Here is a 10,659-nt window from a genome sequence, read left to right on the forward strand (position 1 = left end):
CATGCAGGGAAAGCTCCAGTGAGATTTCAGCCATGTTAGTGTTTGAATATAGCGCCGTCGTTGGCGTCCACAGAACAAGGTTCCAGAGCCCTGCTCAAACTCTGCCACAAGTTGCCGCAGCCGTGGCCGCGAAGGGACTGAGACACAGAGCCCCTGGAGGTCCACTCTCTCGCGACGGCCTCAGTCTCGGTGTGCCTGGTGTTTGGGGGGCCCACCTGGCAGAGGAAACCAAGGGAGGAAGCTCCCCCTGGGCCGAGGGGTGGACAGCAAGGCGTCTAAACCCTGGAAACAAGGGTGGGGTGCGCGTGCCTTCCACCCCTGATGGGACACGGAGGGAGCCACCCAAGGCGGCAGCACGCGCTCCAGCCCCAGCACTGCTCGGACTCGTCCACAGGGTCAGATCCGTGCAGGCCTCCAGCTCCCTGTCAATCGTGTTTCCCCCCACCTTCTTCCAGGTGAAACTTTTTTTTCCTGGTAAAATACACACAAAATTGACCGTTTTAGAATACAATTCGCAGCTCTAAGTGCACTCCCACTGTCCTGTGGCCGTCATCACCTCTACCTCCATTCCAGAACACCCCGTCTCCCCAGAACAGAGGCCTTGTGCCCTCGGGCAGTCCCCACTGCTCCCTCCCCAGCCCCTGGCGAGCGCAGGCCGCCTCTTTGTCCCCGTGGACGTTTCAGAACTGGGATCACCATGTGTGACCTCGGTGACCCCTGCTTTCGCTCTCGTGTTTCCAAGTTTATGCCTGTTGTAAACGCTGCTCTCTGTTCTTGCGCAGGGTCTCCGGGGAGAGGAGGGCCCGGAGGACACCCCGCCGTGAGCAGCTCAGGCTGGCGCTGCCGCCGACACACGCCCGCTCGCCAGCCGTAACTCGTGGCGCAGAGGGATCATCTTAGCTTTTTAAATCGTGTAAAGATTTGCCCGCACCCGCTTTTGAGGGCGTGCGCGGTTTTGTGAGTTTTGACAGATGCCACCGTCACGGTCCGCGCATGGGCGCCCCGCTACGCACCCCCCCTTCCCACCGTTTCCACCCCTGGCTGCAGTACCCGCTGACTTCCTCTCTCGACTTTGGGTTTTTTTGGGGCATCTTACAGTGTGTGCTTCCCGTGGCTGTGCAGCCAGCCTGGTTATCCTTTCGCGGTTTGGGAGGCTGCGGGTCCGAGTCTGGGCGTCAGCGGGGCAGGCTGCCCCGGGCCCCTCTCCAGCTGCTGGCGGTGCCGGCCATCCCCATCCGTGGCTGGGAGGTGGGTCCCGCCAGCCTCCGCCTCTTGTCGCGCGACTGTCTCCCCTGTGCGCGTCTGTCCCTCCTCTCAGCGCGATGCCTGCCGCTGGGTCAGGGCCCCCCGACGGCCTCATCTTAAATTGGCTCCAACTGCAGAGGTTCACAGGCGCCGGGGGCAGGGCTTCGGCGTGGGTGAGGGGACGTGGTTCACCTGGCACACGGTGCACCCAGCCCTCGAGTCGGCTTGTGTGTGTTGGTGGTTGTGAAGGTATCAGTCGTGTGCCCTTCTGACCACTAGACCCCCGTTTCTGGCTTGGGAAGGTCGTAGGCGCTGCTGCAAAGACCCAGAGGGAGGCTGTGGGTGGACAGGATCAATGGCCCAGGGCGAGATCGCGGGGTGTCCCGGGCGGGTGCCCTGCCTTCCCACTGGGAGGGGCTCCCCTGGCCTCCCTAAGGCTTTTTTCTTCTGCGTTTGGCAGAGCTTGTTAGTGATGTCATGTGTCCTCACGTTGTCTTTATTGTTAGGCAAAATCCCCGTGGCGCACAGGTGGCCGCGACAAGGCGGACGAGCGGGCACAATGTCCTCGCAGCACCAGGCGGCCGCCAGCCATCTGTCTCTACCTTCTTTACCCACAATACCTTGCACGCACGAAGGACTCCCTCCCGTCTCCTCCACCTCCACGTCTCTTGGGAGCCACTAATCTGTTTTATGCCTCTGGTCTGCCTGTTGTCCTATGAACCACATCATAGGGGACCTTTTGTGTCTCGCTCCTCAAACTTTGCATATTGTCTGAGCGTTTTACCAGGGTGCAGCCTTCGTCAGAACCTCAGTCCTCTGTATGGCTGCAGGACATCTGTTGTGTGCCGGCCACGCAGGCCTGTTCTCCTCTGTTGTTGGGCATTGGAGTCATTTCCACCTCTCGCTCATAGGAGCACGTGCTGGTGACGTACCTCTACAAGTTTCTATGTGGGCACCTGCTTTCATTTTTCTCAGGCACAGACCCAGGAGTGGCATTGCTGGGATGCAGGGTGATTCTGTACTCACCGGAGAAGCCGCCGCTTTTCCATGGCAGCTGCACCGTGTCCCGTCCCTACCAGCACCGCACCAGGGTTCCTGTATCTCCACACAAACTCGCTGGCATTTGATGTTTCCATTTTCTATGTGAGAGCCATGCTAGCGGGTGTGAAATGGTTTGCATTTCCGTCAGGATCATTACGTCCAGCTTCTTCATGTGCTTGTCGATTGTTTGTGTATCTTTGGGAAAATGTTCTAGTCCTTGGCACAATTTTTTCTTCTTTTTCTTTTTCTTTTTTTTTTTTTTTTTAGAGCATGAATGCACGTGAGTGGGGGAGAGAAGCAGAGGGAGAGAGAGTCTTAAGCAGGTGTCACGCTCAGCACAGAGGCCGACCTGGGGCTCGATCCCACACGCCGTGAGATCATGATCTGAGCCAAAATCAAAAGTCGATGCTCAACCATCGACTGAGCCACCCAGAAGCCCCCACAGTTAAAACGTATGTAACACAGTTTACAATTTTAACCCTTTTTGCGCACTGTTCAGTGACAATGAGTATATTGACACTGCGGCCACCACCTCCGTCTCCAGAACTGTTAATTATCCCAAACTAAACGTGTTCCCACTGACCAGAATCTTCCCCTGTCTGTCCCCTCAGCCTTTGGTAGCCTCTGTGTCACCTACTGTCTCAGGGAGTCCGCTGCTCCGGGGGCCTCGTGGCTCATGGGAGCGACTCACACACTATTTGTCCTTCTGTGTCTGCTTATTCACTTAGTAGGTCTTCAGGGTTCACCCATAGCATGTGTCAGGACTGCATTTGCTCATTTTTAAATTGGGTTGTCTTTTTGTTGAGTTGCAGGAATATGTAAATATACTTGGAATACATGATATGCAAATATTTTCTCCCATTCTGTAGGTTGTCTTTTCACATTCTTGATAATATTCTTTGATGTATAAAAGTTTTAATTTCTGGGGCATCTGGGTGGCTCAGTCAGTTAAGCATCCGACTCTTGGTTTTGACTTAGGTCATGGTCTCATGGTGCATGAGTTCAAACTGCATTGAACTATCAGTACTTGGGATTCTCTCTCTCTCCCTGTCTCTTTGCCCCTCCCCTGCTCGTTCTGTCTCTCAAAATAAATAAACTTCAAAAAAAATTTTTAAGTTTTAATTTGTTATGAAGCATAATTGGTTTTTTAAAAAATTTTTTCTTTGGTTGCTCATTTACTTCTGGTGTCAACCCTGAGAATCTGTTGCCAAATCTGTGGTCATGAATGTTTATCCCTGTGTTTTCCCTTGTAAGAGTTTTATAGTTTTAGTTCTGACAGTTGGGTCGCTGATCTATTTTGAAGTAATTTTTGTATATGAAATGGGGTAAGGTTCCGTTCTTTTTGCATGTGGTTATTCATTTGTTGAAGATGGTGTTCTCTCTTCTTGAATGTTCTTGGAGCCCTTGTTGAAAATCCACTGGCCATAGATGCTTGGGTAGATTTCTGGACTGTTCTATTCCGTTGGCCCATGTGTCTACCCTTACACCCAAGTCATACTGTTTTGATTACTGTAGCTTTGTAGGAAAATTTGAAATTAGCAAGTATGAGTCCTCCAGCTTTGTTTTTCTTGTTCTTTTCCAACATGGTTGTGACTATTAGGACCCCTTATATCCTTATGAATTTGAGGATTGGCTTTTCTAGTTCTGCAAAAGGCCCCTGGATTTATAATAGGGATTGTACTGGGGAGCACTGGCATCTTAACAATAGAAGCTCCTCCTCGGGAACACAGGAGGACAGGATATTTCATTTATTCAGGTCTTTGTAATTTCTTTCAGCAGTGGTTTGTAGTTTTGAATCTACAAATCTTCCACCTCTTTGGTTAAATTTACTCCTAGGGGATTTTATTCTTTTGGTGCTCTGATAAATGGAATTGTTTTCTTAACTTCCTTTTGTGTTGTTCACCGCTGGTGCACAAACACAGCTGATTTCTGTGTGTTGGCCTTGTACACTGCATCCTCCTTGAATTTGTCTCTTTGCTCTCGTAGTTTGTGTGTGTGGGTTCTGTGTGAGTTTCTATTGATACAATCGTGTCATCTGCAAACAGAGATAGTTTTACTTCCTCCTTTCCTATTTAGATGCCTTTCCTTTGGCTCGGCTAATTGGTCTGGCTAGGACTTCCAGGGGTGTTGAGCAGCAGTGGTGAGAACAGGCATTCTTCTCTTGAACGTAGAAGAAAAGCTTTCAGTCCGTTACCACTGGGCATGATGGAAGCTGTGGATCTTTTGAGTTTTTCCCGCTTGAATTTTGTTGAGTTTCTTGGCTGCGTACATCAAACTTGGGGAGTTTTCAACCACAGTATCTTCATATATTTTCCTGTCCTTTCCTCTCTCTGTTCTCCCGCTGGAGTTCCAACAGTACACGTGACGGCGTGCCAGATGGTGTCCCATGGGTATCTTTTCTTTTTTTGAGAGAGAGAGCGAGCGAGTGCACACACATGTGAGCGGGGGAGGGGGTAGACAGAGAAAATCTTAAGCAGGCTCCACACTAGGCTCCACACTCGGCACATTGAGTCGATCCCACAACCCTGAGGTCACGGCCTGAGCCGGACTCAGCTACTCAGGTGCTCCTCATTTGTTTTTCTTCCCCTGCTGATTAGATTGTGTCCATTACCCGACCTTCAAGTTCACTGATTCTTTCTGATGCCTGCCCAAATCTGCTTTTGAACACCTAACATGAAATTTTTATTTTAGCTACTATACTTTTCAGCTCCACAAAAATTTCTATTTTGCTCCTTTTTATAATTTCTCTTTTTTGATTTCTCTGATTTCTTTTAGTTTTTTGTCCATGGCTTCCCTTCTCTCTTTGTGCATATTTAAGACAATTAATTTAAAGTCTTTTGTCCAGTAAGTGCAATTTCTGCACTTCCTCACAGACGGCTTGTCAATTTTTCCCCCTGTGAATGGCCCATAGTTTCCTGGTCCTTTAAGTTTTGTAATGTTTTTGTTGACAACTGCACAACTTGAGTACCACAGCACTGTAACTCTGGACATCAGATTCTCCCCCTTCCCCAAGGACTGTTGTTGCTTGACAAAAGCTGTAGTTGTCCATTTATTTGATAACTTTTCCAAACTATTTGGTAAAGACTGTATATCTTGTCCTGTGCGGTCGCTGAGTGTATGTCTTGTCCTGTGCGGTCACTCGACTTTGTTCCTTTAGCTTGTGTTCAGTTGATGTTTCATCAGAGATTTCCTTAAATTCCTGGACCTAATAAGATTGTTTTTTAAGTTTCATTTATTTATTTTTAGAGAGAGAGAGGGAGAGAGAGTGCATGTGCACACAAGCAAGTAGGGGAGGGGCAGAGAGAGGGGAAGAGAATCCCAAGCAGACGCCCCACTCAGCACAGAGCCGGACATGGGGCTTGATCCCATGACCCTGGGATCGTAACCTGAGCTGAAATCAAGAGTTGGATGCTCAAACGAGCCACCCAGGCACCCCAGTCTGTATGTGTCTTTATATTTAAAGTGGGTTTCTGGGGCGTCCAACTTTGGCTCAGGTCATGATCTCACAGTCTGTGAGTTCAAGCCCCATGTCGGGCCCTGTGCTGACAGCTCGGAGCCTGGAGCCTGCTTCGGATTCTGTGTCTCCTTCTTTCTGCCCTTCCCCTGCTCATGTTCTCTCTCTCAAAAATAAACATTAAAAAAAAATAAAAAGAAATAAAGTGAGTTTCTTGCAGAGAATATACATACAGGTAGGGTTATGATTTTTGATTTGCTTTGACAATTTTTTTTTTTTGATGTGTTTTAATTGGTGCATTTAAACCATTGGTGTTCAAAGTGATTACTGATAGAGTTGGATTAAAACCCACCATAGTTGTCACTGTTTTCTATGTGTTGCCCTCATTCTTTGAAAACTATATGCATAGGTATGGGTTTTTCTGGCATTTATCCTGCTTGTTCCTGCTTCTGGGTCTGTGGTTTCATGTCTGACATTAACTTGGGGAAACTCTCCGTCCTGATTGTTTCAATATTTCCCATCCCTTCAAACAGCTCCAGAATTCCTTCCGGTGTTCACATTACAGGCATCCACACCTCGTGTACTTGTCCTGCAGTTCTGGACATTCTGCTCTGGCTTTATTTTTTCAGTCTTTGCTCCTTTCAGTACTGGAAGTTTCTACTCCTATTTCCTGAAGTCCAGGGGACTCTTCCCTTAGCTATGTCCAGTCTACTGATAAGCCCCTCAAGACATTTATTTGTTGCAGTGTTGTGTTTTTAATCACCAACCTTTCTTTTTAGTTGTTAGGGTTCCCGTCTCTCTGCCGACATCGCCCACCTACCCTCGTGTGCGGTCTCCTTTATGCATCAGAGCCCCTGGCGTAGTAATCCAGTTCTACGTCCCCAGTCCGGTAACACCAACATCCTGACCCTGTGGGCTCCGATGTGGCGCTCTCTTCAAATTGTGTTTTTCCTTTTAGTTATTCTGACTTGCAGTTTTTTCTTGACAGCTAGTCCTGCTGTACTGTGTAAAGGAACTGCTGTCAACAGGCCTTTAGTGATGTGGGGGGTGGGGGAGGGCGGTGGTCTGCACTCCCAGGGTCAGGGCTCAGTCTTTAGTAACTTCTCACTGGTTCTGTTTCTCCGTTTTCTCTCCCCTCGGGTGGGACTCACAGCTACAGGGGGCTGTCTCCCTTCCCCCAGGTCAGTTGGGCTGTTGATCATAATAATATGCTAATACTCCAGCAGGTTAGGCTCTGGGTAGCTGTTTTCCTCCCAAAGGCCTGTTCAGAAGAGCCCTCTGGAGAATTCCAGAATAGCTTTCCTCCCTCCCCCTGCTGCTTGTCCTGTGTTTCCTAGGAGAATCTGGATGAGCTCCTGCAGGTAAAGCCCCCAAACCCCTCTGTGTCCCCTAGAGCGTTTAATTCGGAACCGTCCACACAGAGCCTCCAGCACTTTGTGAACCCACGGTAAGGTTTTCCTAGCCCAGCACTGGCTCCCCACGGGACGGTCCCTGCACCTGCCGTGTCTCTCTGTTCCTGGGGAAGCAGTGTGGCCCAGGTCTGCCCCTCTCTTGCCGATGCAAGTGCCCTTGCTTTTTCAGACTGTTCAGCGGTTTACTTGTTGGGGCTAGTGGCAACTTCTAGGCTCCTTACATGTGGAAAACCAAAGTCCTTGATTCCTTTATTTTGAGGCTCTTGTTAGGTGCTTAAACCCTTAGGCATGTTATGTGTTTGGTGAGTTGACCTGTATCATCATGTCACGTCCTTGTTTATGCCTGGTAACTTTCCTCGTTCTGAGGTCTGCTTTGACGTGAATATAGCTGCTCCAATCGTGTTTTTGATGTGTTCCCATGCTGTCTCTTTCCCATCCTTTTACTTTTAGCCCACCTGTGTCATTTAAAGTTGGGCCTTATTTTCCATCCAATCTGACCATCTTTTTTAATTAAAACATTTATTAGAGTTGACATACAGTATTAGCTGCAGGTGCACAACACAGGGACTCAACACTTCTATACGTTACTCAGCACTCACCATGTGTCACGCCATCTGTCACTATTACAGTACTGTCGACTACATTCCCTATGCTCTGTTTTCATCTGCGTGACTTTAGTTTACAGCTGGAGGTTTGTACCTTGTAACCCCCTTCACCTGTTTCACCCACTTCCCCACCCCTCTGGCAACCACCAGTCTGTCTTCTGTATTTACGGGCCCGTTTCTACTTTGTCCGCTTGTTTTATTTGTAGACTCCACACGAGTGAAATCATACGGTGTTTGTCTTTCTGTCTTGTTTCGTGTAGCGTAATGCTCTCTAGATCTATCCACGTCGTCGCAGATGGCAAAGTCGAATCCTTTTCACGACAGTCCTAGTCCGTCGCACACGTACCACATCTCCTTTATCCATTCATCTATCCACGCACTGGGGCTGCTCCCACACCTCAGCTACGGTAAATAACGCTGCAGGAAACATAAGGGTGCGTGTACTTTTTCAAGTTAGTTTTGTCTTCTTTGGGTAAATACCGTAATGGAATTTACGAGGTCATGTGGTAAAATTCTTCTAATTTTTTGAGGAACTTCGTACTGTTTTCCACAGCGGCTGCGCACTGTACACTCCCACAGTAGCGCATGAAAGTTTTCTCCACATCCTCACCAACACTTCTTTCTTGTCTTTTAAAAAATGTTTTTAAATGTTTATTTTTGAGAGGCAGAGTGTGAGCAGAGGAGGGGCAGAGAGTCAGAGCAAGAGTGGGAGAATGTGAACAGGCTCCAGGCTCTGAGCTGTCAGCACAGAGCAGGACGTGGGGTCTGAACCCATGAAACTCGAATCATTACCTGAGCTGAAGTTGGATGCCTGACTGAGCCCCCCAGGTGCCCCACTGCCTTTTTGAGAATAGCCGTTCTGACAAATGTCAGGTGATCTCGCTTTGTAGTTTTTTTTTCTAAGTTTATTATTTTGTGAGAGAGTGCGCCCGTGCGCGCACGCACGAGTGCGGGAAGGACAGAGGGAGAGAGACAATCTCTGTTGGCCATCTGTAGGTCTTCTTTGGAGAAATGTCCGTTTGTCCAAAAGAAGTCCTTTGTGTATTTTGGATATTAACCCCGTGTAGATATATCATTTACAAAGGACATCCCCCGGGGCGCCTGGGTGGCTCAGTCGGTTAAGTGTCCGACTTCGGCTCAGGTCACGATCTCACGGTCCGTGAGTTCGAGCCCCGCATCGGGCTCTGGGCTGACGGCTCAGAGCCTGGAGCCTGCTTCCGATTCTGTGTCTCCCTCTCTCTCTGCCCCTCCCCTGTTCATGCTCTGTCTCTCTCTGTCTCAAAAATAAATAAATGTTAAAAAACTTAAAAAAAAAAAAAAAAAAAAGGACTTCCCCCACTCAGTAGGCTGCCACCTTCTTTTGTTGGCTTCCTTGGCTGTGCAGACTTTTATTTTGTTGTAGTTTATTTTTGCTTTTGTTTTTCTTGCCTGAGGAGACATATTCACAAATATTTACTGCCTGTTTTCTTCTAGGAGTTTAATGGTTCCAGATTTTACATTCAGGTCTTAAATCCCTTTCGAGTTTATTTATTTTTTATTGTGTGGTACAAGAAAGTGGTCCAGTTTTCCCAACACCATTTGTTGTCTTTCCCCTGTTATGTATTTTTGCCTCCTTTGTGATAGAATTAACTTGGGTTTATTTCTGGGCACTCTGTTTTGTTCCATTGATCTATGTGTCTATTTTGGGGCCAGTACCGTACGATTTCATTTTAGCTTTGTAGAGTATCTTGAAATCTGGGATTGGGATACCTTCAGCTTTGTCGTTTTCTCAAGATTGCTTTGGCTATTTGTGGTCTTCTGTAGAACAATACAAATTTTAGTTTGTTTTGTTCTAGTTCTGTGAAAAATTTGTATTTTGTAGGGGGATTACACTAAATCTGGAGACTGCTTTTGGTAGTAGTGCCATTTTAACAATATTGATTCAGGGGTACCTGGGTGGCTCAGTTGGTTGAGAGTCTGACTCTTGGTTTCTGCTCAGGTCATGATCTCACGGTTCGTGAGTTCGACCCCCGTATCAGGCTCTGTGCTGACAGCCCAGAGCCTAGAGCCTGCGTCGGACTCTGTGTCTCCCTGTCTCTGCCCTTCCCTGATCATGCACATGCACTCGTGCTTGCTCTCTCAAAATGAATGAACATTAACAAAAATTAAAAACTTACTCTTAGGGGCGCCTGGGTGGCTCAGTCAGTTAAGCATCAGACTTTGGCTCAGGTCGTGATCTCACGGTTCGTGGGTTAGAGCCCTGCATCGGGCTCTGTGCTGACAGCTCGGAGCCTGGAGCCTGTTTCAGATTCTGTGTCTCCCTCTGTCTCTGCCCCTCCCCCACTCATGCTCTGTCTCCCCCTGTCTCAAAAATAAATAAACATTAAAAAAAATTTTTTTTTAAAGGAATTTAAGAGGAAACATTAGTGTATTTGCCCAGATCTTTCCATTTCTGTTGATTAAAAAAAATTTTTTTTATTGTATTTTTGAGTGAGAGAGACCATGAGCAGGGGGGGTGCAAAGAAAGAGGGAGACACAGAATCTGAAGCAGGCTCCAGGCCCTCAGTTGTCAGCACAGAGCCTGATGTGGGGCTCGAACTCACGAATTGTGAGATCATGACCTGAGCTGGAGTTGGAGGCTTAACCAACTGAGCCACCCAGGCATACCAATGTTTATTGATTTTTGAGAGAGAGACAACACGAGCAGGGGGGAGGTAGAGAGAGGGGAAGAGAGAACTGAAGCAGGCCTGATGCAGGGCTCAACCCCACAAACCGTGAGATGACCTGAGCTGAAGTCGGACATTTAGCCAACTGAGCCACCCAGGCACCCCGGTCTCATTCCTGAAGTTCCAAGTTTCGTTCTGTCGTTTACTTTTTGCCTGAAGAACTTCCCTTAGCATTGCTTTCTGAGCAGCTCTGCTGG

This window comes from Panthera uncia, chromosome E1, assembly GCF_023721935.1.
Source record: "Panthera uncia isolate 11264 chromosome E1, Puncia_PCG_1.0, whole genome shotgun sequence".
Taxonomy (NCBI): Eukaryota; Metazoa; Chordata; class Mammalia; order Carnivora; family Felidae; genus Panthera; species Panthera uncia.